The sequence below is a fragment of the Aquarana catesbeiana genome, linkage group LG05, assembly GCF_042186555.1.
Source record: "Aquarana catesbeiana isolate 2022-GZ linkage group LG05, ASM4218655v1, whole genome shotgun sequence".
NCBI lineage: Eukaryota > Metazoa > Chordata > Amphibia > Anura > Ranidae > Aquarana > Aquarana catesbeiana.
In genome coordinates this window covers 17,885,871-17,901,377 of record NC_133328.1, presented here as the reverse complement: position 1 = coordinate 17,901,377, position 15,507 = coordinate 17,885,871, and the positions used below count along the sequence as shown (strand labels likewise).

The 15,507-nt window shown below is 44.2% G+C and overlaps 1 protein-coding gene and 1 pseudogene across 2 annotated transcripts in view; both read left to right on the top strand.

The window, feature by feature from the left end:
• Positions 1–15,507, top strand: part of VIPR1 (vasoactive intestinal peptide receptor 1) — a 409,687-nt gene that overhangs the window by 80,881 nt on the left and 313,299 nt on the right. The window lies entirely within an intron of this gene.
• LOC141146451 (U2 spliceosomal RNA) lies at positions 14,959–15,077 on the top strand (annotated as a pseudogene).

The window sequence follows — 15,507 nt, the reverse complement described above, 5'->3', positions numbered from 1 at the left end:
TGCACTCACATGATGTAGTAAAAGAACAGGCGCGTATACAATAAGAAGGTACGCTACTGTAAGTTCTGGCCCTGGTCCGCCAGGTGGATAAGGCTGTCGTCCCGCTGTGAAGCTCCAGTGGAAGTCACAGAAGTTTCCTGGTTGGCAGGGAACACACAATTGGGCAGATGTGACCTCATGTCCGGACGTGACAGGCGGGCGTGGCAACGAGGAGCATGCACTCCTTCATCAGGCCATGGACACACCATATTGGAGATGGTATTTATGGTCATAAAGGCGAGGCAGTTGGCTGACTGCAAGGACCAGCCACCGCAACCAGTATCAACAGAAAAACTCATTCTAAAACATTATCCTACAGTGCAGTCAAGTTCCTTCACCCCAAACTCGCTCATCCATATCTTTATGGCACTTGCTTTGTGCACTGGTCCAAATCATTTGCTGGAGGGGGGATTATGGCGTGGGGTTGTTTTTCATTGGTTGGGCTTGGCCCCCCTAGTTTCAGTGAAGGGAACTCTTAAGGCGTCAGCATACCAAGACATTTTGGACAATTTCATGCTCCCAACTTTGAGGGAACAGTTTGGGGATGACCCCTTCCTGTTCCAACATGACTGTACACCAGTGCACTAAGCAAGGTCCATAAAGACATGGATGAGCGAGTTTGAGGTGGAGGAACTTGACTGGCCTGCACAGAGTCCTGACCTCAACCCGATAGAACACCTTTGGGATGAATTAGAAGGGAGACTGCAAGCCAGGCCTTCTCATCCACATTCGTGCCTGACCTCACAAATGCTCTTCTGGAAGAACGGTCAAACATTCCCATAGACACACTCCTAAACCTTGTGGACGGCCTTCCCGGAAGAGTTGAAGCTGTTATAGCTGCCATGGGTGGGTAGAGCTGCACGATTCTGGCCAAAGTGAGAATCACAATTTTTTTGCTCAGAATAAAGATCACGATTCTCGCGGCGTAACATCATCTTTCTTATTACACAAAATAATTTGCATTTGAAAGACCGCTGCACAAATACAGTGTGACATAAAATATTGCAACAACCACCATTTTATTCTCTAGGGTCTCTGCTAAAAAAAATAATTTCATGCTGTTAATGTTTGGGGGTTCTAAGTAATTTTCTAGCAAAAAATAACGATTTTAACTTGAAACCAACAAGTGTCAGAAAAAGGTTTAGCCTTTAAAGTGGTTAAACTTCCCTCATTTGCACACCGAAATTCATTCTTTTGATCTAAAAAACAAAAGTTACAATGTTTATAGTTAGTTTAGGACTGAGTAATGTTGTGATTCTTGGCAGACTGCCCGTTTTTTGTTTTTTGTTTTTTTAACAGCTGTCGGCTTCAGCAGAGAATTTTCTGTATAGAAAGAATTTGGAAAATGCTTTGTCAAGATTGCGAGGGGGAAAAGATTGCGATCTCGATTATTAACGATTAATCGTGCAGCTCTACGGGTGGGCCAACTCAATATTGAACCCTACGGACTAAGACTGGGATGCCATTAAAGTTCATGTGCGTGTAAAGGCAGGCGTCCCAATACTTTTGACAATATAGTGTATATAACCAAATGCTGATAAACAAGTGAAAACTATATCTGCAAATAGTACTGAATATATGTATTGATGTAGTATCGCTGGCATATTAAAAGGTATGTTTGTAACCAGACAGAGGCACTAAACCTAGAGTCATAATAGTGTGTTGGTCTCCAATTCCTCATTAAGGCCACCGGGTGATAACGTATCTAGGGTGTAGATCCAAAAGGTCACCCTTTTGCACAGATGCTTGAAGCCCTCCGCAGCAGGAAAAGTTTTGGGGATGGATTCTATAACCCATACTGCGAGACTGGAGGAGGACTGCTCATGGAATGCAAGGAAAAGTTTGGGGATGCTGTGTTTGTTGGCACCATCTTCGACAAAATTACAGTGCTCCCCAAACCTTTTCCTAAGAGTCCTAATAGTTCTCCCAATGTAGAAGAGGCCACAGGGGCAGGACAAGCAATATTTGACAAATTCGGAGGGACAGTTGTAGAAATCATTGATGGAATAAGTCTTGCCCTTTACAGTGACGTTTTTTTGACCATGTTTGACAAGCTTATATGTCAAGCACTTGGTTTTCCGACATTGGTACATTCCTCTTAAGCATAAAAAGGGAGAGCTGGTTGTTTTTTGTGGATAATGTTGGATTAAGTTTGCTGGGTGCAACCAAGCTCTTGACATTACGAGCCTTCCTATACGATTTTGGGTTTGGAGGTCAGTGGTGTTTTTAAACGAGGGTCTTCCAAAAGGATGGACCAAAAAAATATGTGCTCCATTGTTTTGAACTGTGCCTGAAACACAGTGGGTAGTGAATCTTGCAGGTCGTGGGCCCGAATGGGTCTTTATGATAATCCGGGTTGTGAGGTAAAAAGAAAAAGCCTCCTCTAGTAGAAGCCTGGGGTAACCTTTATCTGAGAATTTGTTTTTAAGTAAATCACTTTGTGTTATGTAATCAACTATTCTGGTGCAGTATCTCCGCAATCAGCAACATTGGCTCTTAAATATTTTGACGATCCATCTGTGGTGGTGGCAGCTGTCATAATGCAAAAAGGAATTTCCTGCTGTGGGGTTAACATAATTCCTATATTCTGCTGCTCTCATGGCAAAGCTTGAGATCTAGAAGGGCTAAGTGGGTCTCGGACATAGGTGAAGGATAAACCAAATGTGTTGACATTGTAATGTTCTATGAAGTCATTCAACAGGGTTTTTGGGCTGTCCTAAATTACAATGATGTCATCAATATAGTGCCCGTGACTATAGCATCATCGATATAGTGCTGGGGGGTGGGATCTCACAACCTACAGTCAAATGTGTGCTGGGGGGTGGAGGGGATTGCAAAAGCAAAAGTCCAATGTGTGTGCTAGTGGTGGGATCTTACAAGGGAGTGTCCAATTTGTGCTAGGGGTTGGATCTCACAAGGGAGCATCCAATATGTGCTGGGGGTGGGATCTCACAAGGGAGCATTCAAAATGTGCTGGGGTTGGATCTCACAAGGGAGCATTCAAAATGTGCTGGGGGTGGGATCTTACAAGGAAGCGTCCAATTTATGCTGGGGGTGGGATCTCACACGAGAGGGTCTAATGTGTGCTGAGGGTTGGATCTCACAAGGGAGCATCTAATGTGTCCTGGGGGTGGGATCTCACAAGGGAGCATCTACGGTGTCCTGGGGGTGGGATCTCACAAGAGAGCATCTAATGTGTCCTGGGGGTGGGATCTCACAAGGGAGTATCTAATGTGTCCTGGGGGTGGGATCTCACAAGGGAGTATCTAATGTGTGCGGGGGGTGGGACCTTACAAGGGAGTGTCTAATGTGTGCTGTGGGTGGGATCTTACAAGGGAGTGTCTAAAGTGTGCTGGGGGTGGGATCTCACACAAGAGGGTCTAATGTGTGCTGAGGGTTGGATCTCACAAGGGAGCATCTAATGTGTCCTGGGGGTGGGATCTCACAAGGGAGTATCTAATGTGTCCTGGGGGTGGGATCTCACAAGAGAGCATCTAATGTGTGCGGGGGGTGGGACCTTACAAGGGAGTATCTAATGTGTCCTGGGGGTGGGATCTCACAAGGGAGTATCTAATGTGTGCGGGGGGTGGGACCTTACAAGGGAGTGTCTAATGTGTGCTGGGGGTGGGATCTTACAAGGGAGTGTCTAAAGTGTGCTGGGTGTGGATCTCACACAAGAGGGTCTAATGTGTGCTGAGGGTTGGATCTCACAAGGGAGCATCTAATGTGTCCTGGGGGTGGGATCTCACAAGGGAGTATCTAATGTGTCCTGGGGGTGGGATCTCACAAGAGAGCATCTAATGTGTGCGGGGGGTGGGACCTTACAAGGGAGTATCTAATGTGTCCTGGGGGTGGGATCTCACAAGGGAGTATCTAATGTGTGCGGGGGGTGGGACCTTACAAGGGAGTGTCTAATGTGTGCTGGGGGTGGGATCTTACAAGGGAGTGTCTAAAGTGTGCTGGGTGTGGATCTCACACAAGAGGGTCTAATGTGTGCTGAGGGTTGGATCTCACAAGGGAGCATCTAATGTGTCCTGGGGGTGGGATCTCACAAGGGAGCATCAAATGTGTCCTGGGGGTGGGATCTCACAAGGGAATGTCTAAAGTGTGCTGGGGGTGTGATTTTTAAGGGGATAGTCTAAAATGTGCCGGGGATGGGATCTTACGGGAAGATTCTAATGTATGTGTTGAAGGTAAGACATGTGAGAGCACACCCCCTGTGCTAAATTGAGGAGGCAGAATCCCCCAGTGAAGTATGACTGTATTGGGTTATGTGGTTCAAAGGTGGAAGATACAATAGTAAGTTATTGATCACATTTCTGTTTCCACCATGCAATCTCATAATCTTATTAAAGTGATTGTAAAGGATCGTTTTTTTTTTAAAAATAACAATCATGTCATACTTACCTCCACCGTGCAGCTCGTTTTGCACAGAGTGGCCCCGAACCTCCTCTTCTGGGGTCTTGCGGCTCCTCCCCGCATCAGATAACCCCCTAGAAGAAGCTCTCTCCCGAGGGGGTTACCTTGCGGGCACACTCCCGAGTCCAGCATTTACGTCCACAGACACGAATGCTGGACTCGGCCCCGACGCCCACGTCACTGGATTTGATTGACAGCAGTGGGAGCCAATGGCTGCACTGCTATCAATCTATCCAATCAAGAGCCTGAACCCCATGGAGAGAGGGACAGCGCGTCCCCGCCGAAGAGATGAAGGGGCTCAGGTAAGTAAAACGGGGGGGGGGGGGGGGGGGCCAGGGGGCCGGTCACTGCCAGGTGTTTTTTTTACATTAATGCATAGGATGTATTAAGGTGAAAAAACACGAGGGGTTACAACCCCTTTAATCTAAATCCAATCAACTCATGAACAATACATCTCAGTGCCTCCGATCCATGCAACGCGATTGATAATTTTCCATCCTGCCCGATTGACTCAGTTTGATCAAATCCAATCTAATTCAAGTCTAAATCGATTGAAAGGAACGTTAGGTCTAATCAAGTGTTTGGCAATCAAAATTGTGCATTGATTGGATAATAAAATCAGAGCACACATGGCCACCATTAGACACGTCTTATATTTCACTGTAAGAGAAAACTCTACAGACTCCCATTACCATTAGACAAAAAATAATAAATGTGCCGTTGATCCGCGCTGAAAATGTTTTTACTTCCCCGCAGTTATTTCTGTCTCTTCGTCGGAATGAGGAATTTTTATTTTGGGCTTTGTGTGATCTGTAAGGAAGACGGATTGCGTCTTGTAGTCTCTCGGTCGGCGCTGATGTCATTCAGGAGCTGCGCCAATTGCCATAATTCACGAAGCGGTTTTCCTGGGAACGCTCAGCGTGTGTTTTACAAAAGGCCGACTTGTTCTACTGCGCTGGTCCTCACCGCTTAATTACACGCAAAGACCTGGAACCCTAATGATTAAATTGCAGATATTCAATGATGACGTCACTTGCCCCCCCCTTAGATCAATGTTTCTCAACTCCAGTCCTCAAGGCGCCCCAACAGGTCATGCTTTCAGGATTTCCATCATTTTGCACAGGTGATTTGGTCAGTTTCACTGCCTTAGTAGTTACCACAGCTGTTTCATCTGAGAGAAATCCTGAAAACATGAGCTGTTGGGGCGCCTTGGGGACTGGAGTTGAGAAACACTGCTTTAGAGTGTCAGACACACACCAGTGTGTGTGTGTGTGTATATAAATATATATGTGTGTGTGTGTGTATATATATATAAATATATGTGTGTGTGTATGTATGTATATATATATATATATATATATATATATATATATATATATATATATATATATATATATACACACACACATACATGCACTTTTCAAGATTTGCTAAAGGTTCATTGCTCTTATTATTAGTAGTAGTAGTAGTAATACCATTAATAATACTACTATTAATAATATATCAATATATTATATATAATATTATTAATATATAAATATTTTATTATTATAAATATGTTATTAATTGTAGTAGTAGTAATAATAATACAAATAATAACATTTATAATAATCAAATAATACTTATATATTAATAATATTATATATAATATATTGATATATTATTAATAGTAGTATTATTAATGGTATTAATACTACTACTACTACTACTACTACTACTACTACTACTAATATTAGTAGTAGTAGTGTTTTTATCATAGATAATAATACTACTACTACTAATAGTAATAATAATCATTTATTATTATTATGACTAATTCAAATGAAAACATCAATATATTATATATAAAATTAATAATAAGCATTGTTTTACTCTTATTATTTATTTGTATTATTATTATTATTAATTTGGATAATGATACTACCACTAATAATAATATATCAATATATTGTATATGATATTAATATATACTTATTATTTTATTCTTATAAATGTGTTATGACTTATTTATTTGTATTATTATTAGTAGTAGTAGTAGTAGTAGTGTTTTTATCATAGATAAAACTACTACTACTACTACTTTTACTACTACTACTTTTACTTTTACTACTACTACTACTACTTTTACTTTTACTACTACTACTAATACTTTTACTTTTACTACTACTACTACTACTACTACTACTACTTTTACTTTTACTTTTACTATACTACTTTTACTTTTACTTTTACTATACTACTTTTACTTTTACTACTACTTTATTAGTACTAATTCAAATGAAAATATCAATATATTATACATACAATTAATATTAAACATTGTTTTATTCTTATTATTATTACGATAATGATACTACTACTGTATTAATATAATATTACTTTGTTATATATTATCAATAATAATAATTTGTATGCATTTTTATTTATTATTATTACCTTTATTAAAAAGGGAAATATTGAAGAATATTGTTTACATTATTACATTACATTATAATTTGAAGTCCAGTTGAACTTCAGTGTAATACATTCAGCATCAGTCTTGCTCGTGTGTTAGTATACACTATGTTGTGCATTAACACAGCCCATAGCGTATAATAGGAAGTCAATACACTAAAACATTCCAATAAATAGACATCTCACCAAAGTTTTAAAACACATTTTTAATGCATGCACTATGGTGCGTTGTCATGTTTTCCATCATGTTGCAACACTTTGTGTATTGGGGTGCTGTTTATCGTAGGTGTTCCCACACAGCATAGATCGAGATAAGCCCTTGCAGATGGATTTCTTTTGAAAGCATCTCTAACCTAAGTAGAAAAGCCTGTCCCCTGCCAGCGTACTGCAGAGAAAGAGCCTTGCTTTCGATAGGCAAGTGGTGGTCTCTCTGCAAAGGTCCAACATGGCCCTTATTGAGTCAGCCCTGTGGCTCTCCAATCAGCAAAGCTCATGTTCCCTGTTGATCGGAGAGCTCTAACTCTGGTTCCGCAAAGGGGCACATGGAACCTCTGCAGAGAGACCACTGCTTCCACACAAACCAGTTTGTCAAAGACACTTAGGGGTTGATTTACTAAAGCTGAAGAGTGCAAAATCTGGTGCAGCTCTGCATGGTAGCCAATCGGCTTCCCTTTTTTTTCCGTCAAAGCTTAACCACTTCAGCCCCGGAAGGATTTACCCCCCTTCCTGACCAGGCCATTTTTTGCGATACAGCACTGTGTCACTTTAACTGACAATTATGCGGTTGTGCGACGTTGTACCCAAACAAAATTGATGTCCTTTTTTCCCCACAAATAGAGCTTTCTTTTGATTTGGTATTTGATGGTTTTTATTTTTTGCGCTATAAACAAAAAAAAAAAAGAGCGACAGTTTTGAAAAAAAAAAAAGGATTTTCTTTTTGCTATAATGAATATCCAAAAAAAAAAAAAAATTTCTTCCTCAGTTTAGGTCTATGTGTTCTTCTACATATTTGTGGTAAAAAAAAAAAATCCCAATTAGCGTATATTGATTGGTTTGCACAAAAGTTATTGTGTCTACAAAATAGGGGATATATTTATGGCATTTTTATTATTATTATTTTTTTACTAGTAATGGCGGTGATCTGCGATATTGCGGCGGACAGATTGGACACGTTTGACACTTTTTTTTTGGGACCAGTGACATTTATACAGCGATCTGTGCTATAAAAATGCACTGATTACTGTATAAATGTCACTGGCAGGGAAGGGGTTTAACACTAGGGGGAGATCAAGGGGTTAAATGTGTTCCCTAGGGAGGTGTTTCTAACTGTGGGGGGGGGTGGACTGACAGGTGGTGGAGATCGCTGTTCCTGTTTACTAGAACAGACCATCACACTGTACTCCCCCTGACAAAACAAGATCTGCTTTGTTTACACTGGCAGATCCCCATTCTGCCTCTATGTAGAGCGATTGCTGATTGGCTCCCCCGCTAGCGGGTGGGCACACAGATCGTCATGTATGTGCCCGACATACAATGACAGCGATTTGCGCAGGAGAGCAGGGCCGTCTTTTCGCATGGGCACGCTGGGCAGTTGCCCGGGGGCCCCACTTGCCTGGGGGGGTCCCACCTGCCCAGCGACCCCAGCCAGGGCCGGACTGGCCTACAGGGATACCGGGAAATTTCCCGGCAGGCCGCCTGCCCTGGGGCCGTTTTGAGTTGCGGCTGCAGCGCTCCACTCTTTCCCTCTCTCCTACTCCTCCTGTGTATCACGGAGCTGGCTGGGTCTGTGTTCGGCCGCAGTGCTGTAACAAGGTCCCGCCCCACTAGACTGGCTTGTGTAATAGTAGATTGAATCAGTGTTCCGCCTATCACACGAGCCGGTCTAGGGGGGCGGGACCTTGTTACAGCGTGGCCGCCGAACACAGACCCAGCCAGCTCCGTGATACACAGAAGGAGATGCCTGCTGTGTGTGTCTGTTACCAGGCGATGGTGAGTCTGTGTTAATTGGCACAGTGATGCTGCATTCATGAGCACAGTGAGGGTGCAATTGTGGGCACAGTGAGACGGCATTCATGGGCACAGTGAGGCTGCAATGGTGGGCACAGTGAGGCTGCAATGGTGGGCACAGTGAGGGTGCAATGGTGGGCACAGTGAGGGTGCAATGGTGGGCACAGTGAGGCTGCATTCACGGGCACAGTGAGGCTGCATTCACGGGCACAGTGAGCCTGCAATGGTGGGCACAGTGAGGCTGTAATAGTGGGCACAGTGAGGGTGCAATGGTGGGCACAGTGAAGCTGCATTCACGGGCACCGTGAGGCTGCAATGGTGGGCACAGTGAGGCTGCAATGGTGGGCACAGTGAGGCTGCAATGGTGGGCACAGTGAGGCTGCAATGGTGGGCACAGTGAGGCTGCATTCGTGGGCACAGTGAGGCTGCATTCGTGGGCACAGTGAGGCTGCATTCACGGGCACAGTGAGGCTGCATTCACGGGCACAGTGAGGCTGCATTCACAGGCACAGTGAGGCTGCAATGGTGGGCACAGTGAGGCTGCATTCATGGGCACAGTGAGGCTGCAATGGTGGGCACAGTGAGGCTGCAATCATGGGTACAGTATTTATTTATTTATTTCAGGTATTTATATAGCGCCGTTAATTTACGCAGCGCTTTACATATACATTGTACATTCACATCAGTCCCTACCCTCAAGGAGCTTACAATCTAAGGTCCCTAACACACATTCATACATACTAGGGACAATTTAGACAGGATCCAATTAACCTACCAGCATGTCTTTGGAGTGTGGGAGGAAACCGGAGTACCCGGAGGAAACCCACGCAGGCACAGGGAGAACATGCAAACTCCAGGCAGGTAGTGTCGTGGTTGGGATTCGAACCAGCGACCCTTCTTACTGCTAGGCGAGAGTGCTACCCACTATACCACTGTGCGGCTACATTCATGGGCACAGTGAGGCTGCAATGGTGGGCACAGTGAGGCTGCATTCATGGGCACAGTGAGGCTGCAATGGTGGGCACAGTGAGGCTGCAATCATGGGTACAGTAAGGCTACATTCATGGGCACAGTGAGGCTGAAATGGTGGGTACAGTGAGGCTACATTCACGGGCACAGTGAGGCTGCAATGGTGGGCACAGTGAGGCTGCATTCATGGGCACAGTGAGGCTGCAATGGTGGGCACAGTGAGGCTGCATTCACGGGCGCAGTAAAGCTGCATTTGAAGGGCAATCGTGCATGATTGTGTAGACAGGGCCCCAGTGCACTGTATTGCCCGGGGGCCTATAATGCTCTTAAGATGGCACTGCAGGAGAGCCAACCTGCCGCAGTACAATGGCGGTGGCTGGTTGGGAAACCCGGTTAATTGAACAAGCTGAAGTTAGAAGCTGATTGGCTACCATGCACAGCTACACCAGATTTTGCACTCTCCAGTTTTAGTAAATCAACCTCCTAGTTCAGTGGACCTCCAGCTGTTGCAGAACTACAAATCCCATGAGGCATAGCAAGACTCTGACAGCCACAAGCATGACACCCAGAGGCAGAGGCATGATGGGACTTGTAGTTTTACAACAGCTGGAGGTCCGCTAATTGCATATCCCTGCCCTAGTTGGTAGGCTTTGTTGCTTACTAAGACTAAGTCGGGAATGTGATTCCTCTTTTTTTTTTTTTTTCTTATATCTTCTGTATACGGTAAAGTGGACACGTTTGTGCCATTGGCCGCCCTGTGTATTTGTTTCCTGGCACAGATGAAGATGTCAAGCCTTCATTATGCTGCGGAGTTCAGAGACTCGATCCCGCTGCTTTTATTTGTCCTCAGCAGTGTAAGAACTGCTCCTGGCCACGCGGTCAGACCATGACATAAATATTTGTGGTAACCTGAGCGGATCGTGGATTAGAGAACTGAGAGAGGCGCTGATCGCAGTAAAAGAACAGTAAATAAAATCATGGTAAGGCTACATCTTCAGAGCAAACACGCCGACTCCACCAACCGAAGAGCTTCTTTATTGTGAAGACTTCCGCCGGTCTGGTGGTTTCCTGAATTATGTAACAATAACTAACATCTGAATGTAAAATACAAAGTGTCAAGCGGGGTCATTATTTGGTGGTAAATGGTAATGGATATCTTCTGTTTTTTGTTTTATTATCAAACTGGCCCATAGTAAAAAAAAAAAAATAATAATAATAATAATAATATACACATATACAGCATCTCACAAAAGTTAGTACACCCCTCACATTTTTGTAAATATTTTCTTCTATTATCTTTTCATGTGACAACACTGAAGAAATGACACTTTGCTACAATGTAAAGTAGTGAGTGTACAGCTTGTATAACAGTGTAAATTTGCTGTCCCCTCAAAATAACTCAACACACAGCCATTAATGTCTAAACCGCTGGCAACAAAAGTGAGTACACCCCTAAGTAAAAATTGGGACTAAAGTGTCAATATTTTGTGTGGCCACCATTATTTTCAAGCATTGCCTTAACCCTCCTGGGCATGGAAGTCACCAGATCTTCACAGGTTGCCACTGGAGTCCTCTTCTACTCCTCCATGACGACATCATGGAGCTGGTGGATGTTAGAGACCTTGCGCTCCTCCACCTTCCATTTGAGGATGTCCCACAGATGCTCAATAGGTCTGGAGACATGCTTGGCCAGTCCATCACCTTTACCCTCAGCTTCTGTAGCAAGGCAGTGGTCGTCTTGGAGGTGTGTTTGGGGTCGTTATGTTGTAAAGTAGTGAGTGTACAGCTTGTATAACAGTGAAAATTTGCTGTCTCCTCAAAAAAACTCAACACACAGCCATTAATGTCTAAACCGCTGGCAACAAAAGTGAGTACACCCCTAAGAGAAAATGTCCAAATTGGGCCCGATTAGCCATTTTCCCTCCCCGGTGTCATGTGACTTGTTAGTGTTACAAGGTCTCAGGTGTGAATGGGGAGCAGGTGTGTTAAATTTGGTGTTATCGCTCTCACTCTCTCATACTGGTCACTGGAAGTTCAACATGGCACCTCATGGCAAAGAACTCTCTGAGGATCTGAAAAAAAGAATTGTTGCTCTACATAAAGATGACCTAGGCTATAAGAAGACTGCCAAGACCCTGAAACTGAGCTGCAGCACAGTGGCCAAGACCATACAGCGGTTTAACAGGACAGGTTCCACTCAGAACAGGTCGACCAAAGAAGTTGAGTGCACGTGCTCAGCGTCATATCCAGAGGTTGTCTTTGGGAAATAAACGTCAGATACTGTATATATATATGAAATGTAGCTGTATATTTCTTGCTATTACCATAGCCTACCACCAAAGAATAAACCAAGATGAATTCTCCTGATGATTGTGGTGATCCCATATATAAATATATGATGTGGTGTTCATACCTCTAATAGGACTAATGCCCCGTACACATGGTCGGACATTGATCGGACATTCCGACAACAAAATCCTAGGATTTTTTCCGACGGATGTTGGCTCAAACTTGTCTTGCCTACACACGGCCACACAAAGTTGTCGGAAAATCCGATCGTTCTAAACGCGGTGACGTAAAACACGTACGTCGGGACTATAAACGGGGCAGTGGCCAATAGCTTTCATCTCTTTATTTATTCTGAGCATGCGTGGCACTTTGTCCGTCGGATTTGTGTACACACGATCGGAATTTCCGATAACGTATTTTGTTGTTGGAAAATTTTATATCCTGCTCTCAAACTTTGTGTCTCGGAAAATCCGATGGAAAATGTGTGATGGAGCCTACACACGGTCAGAATTTCCGACAACAAGGTCCTATCACACATTTTCCATCGGAAAATCCGACCGTGTGTATGGGGCATAAGAAACAGTAGTGCTTATATTGTGCATAAAACACACCGGGGGAGATTTACTACAACTGGGGCACACAGAATCTGCTGCAGCTGTGCATGGTGGCCAATCAGCTTCCAGGTTTTATTGTCAAAGCTTAAAGTGTTACTAAACCCACAACCGTAAAATCAGTCTGTATATGCAGTAAAGCTTGCTTGTTATACTCACTGTGGAACCTAAAGGGTTAATCCTCTGCATTGTGTAAAAAGGCTGTTTGATCCTGTCTTCTCTGATCCTCCCCTTCTTCCATGGTCACCAATATATCTCCTGATAGAACAGAGCCTTGGGGGCACTCTGCACATGCTCAGTTTAGTGTGTATTGCTAGAGAGTTGTGTTTTTTTTTTTTTTTTTGCTTTGTTTTTAGGGTGCATGTGATCAGCACAGTGCCAATCGGCGCTATCCAGGCACAGGGTCAGGGGTCATTCAACCTCATAGGACAGAATCCGAACTTTGGTTGTTCTGACGTTCGGTGAAAAATGAACATTATGTGGTGTTCATGGCAAATTCGAAAGCCGCGGAACACCGTTAAAGTCTATAGAACGTTAACATGAAAAACCAAAAGTGCTCTTTTTAAAGGCTTATATGCAAGTTATTGTCATAAAAATTTTTGGGGGACCTGGGTCCTGCTCCAGGGCACATGTATCAATGCAAAAAAAGTTATAAAAACGGCCGTTTTTTTCGGGAGCAGTGATTTTAATAATGCTTAAAGTAAAACAAAAATGAAATGTTTCTTTAAATATCGTGCCTGGGTCATTTAAGTCATTCAAAAGTGATCGCGGCTGTAATGAAATGTTGAGTCTCGCAATACAGATAAAACTCATTGAACAAAATGGTATGGGTCCCCCCCCCCCGTCCATTACCAGGCCCTTTGGGTCTGGTATGAATATTAGGGGGAGCCCCGAACCAAAAAAAAAAAAAATTGCGCGGGGGTCCCCCCAAAATCCATACCAGACCCTTATCCGAGTATGCAACCTGGCAGTCCGCAGGAAAAGAGGAGGGGACAAGAGAGTGCCTCCCCCCCTGAACCGTACCAGGCCACATGCCCTCAACATGGGGAGGGTGCTTTGGAGTAGCCCCCCAAAGCACCTTGTCCCCATGTTGATGGGGACAAGGGCCTCATCCCCACAACCCTTGCCCGGTGGTTGTGGGGGTCTGCGGGCAGGGGCTTATCGGAAGCCCTTGTCCCCATCAACATGGGGACAAGGTGCTTTGCGATCAAACACAAGAGAACCGGCGATAGCCCCAGAATCCGGAGGAGGATATAATACGGAGTGTTCTTTTCTATTTGTGGAATAAATCACTGAAATTATTTGTTGGGCTCTTCTACTATAAAAGAAAAACAACATGCTTACTGGCTATGAAAACAGGTTTTTACTATTTTATCTTTTTCTGTTTTATTTATTTTGTGTCTTATTTTATGTATTTCATATTACACATTTATCTTATACTTTTATTTGTTCTTTAAAAAAAAAAAAAAAAAAATATATATATATATATATATATATATATATATATAGATAATATTTAGCCTGTTGCTGATGGGAAAGTCACTTGTAAATCATAATCCATTTAGGCCTCATGTGTATTGATGGCGAGAGGCTGAAAATATGCATTTTCTGGTGTCATGGGAGATGCAGGTGCCACACACCGCCTGCCATACAGGGGAATGGCTGTACGCGGCCCGACTTACATCAGTGCCAACAATGCCATGCATTTGCATTTACCTGCACACAGAGGCGGCTCTCTAATTAGGCAAATTAGGCAGTCGCCTTAGGCCTCGCACTCACAGGGGCCTCGCGGCCGCCTAATTTGCCTGTTCTCAATCACTGAAGTTGACGCCGGCGGCTCCGCCTACCCCCACTGGGACTCTGTGGCTTAGGAGCTGACGGACAAATCAGATACTGCCCGCAGCCTGAGAAATAGCGGCCTCATCACGGAGCGTCCCAGTCCGTGGGGCCTCATGTGTAAGTTTTGCCTAAGGCCTCACAAAGCCTAGAGCCGCCTCTGCCTGCACATGCACCTACAGTTTAGCACTCCAAACACTTCACTTTTGGGAAAATATGTTGTACCGGTCACAGTACCGTGCACCCCGCATGTGCCCTCCTCGTCCACTCTCTCTGCGTATGACCTTTGACCCACCGACAGGGTGCAGCCACATTTTACAGCGGACTGACATGTATCACTTCTCAGGCCTTTTGGCTAAGATCAAGTGTAGTATCTGTTCTTATCAGTGATCCAGTGGGGGTGCTATTATCCTGACCTGACAAAGTTTGGGGTGGTGGTTGTGCAAACCTGCTGGGAGTGATGGGGGGCTTGGAAGGTTAGTACCGGCTGGAACAGAAACTGGGGCGCCCACAGGCAGTTTGGGGCACGGGAGTCATTTCCCCGGAAAAACTGGAAGAGCCCATTACCTTCTGATCTGAACGTTCTACCTTGTCTGGCCATGGGCTGGGAAGGCAGAAGGTCCGTGGTGTCTGTGCCCCCTGGGAGTGGTTCGCCTTAGGTGTGCTCTTAGTTACACTTGGGTGTTGGACCCCATGGTGTGAAAAAGGCACATGGTCACAGTCACTAAATTGCTTTCCCTCTGCGTTGCGCCTCATGGGCTGGGCCTTTTTGGCTAAGTCCAGGGGCAATTTTTATCTACAAGGCCTCAGGGCCTAGCCAGTGCACAATCTGCACGGCCACTTTTTTTTTTATCCTTTATTTATTTTTCTCCCACGTTTGTCA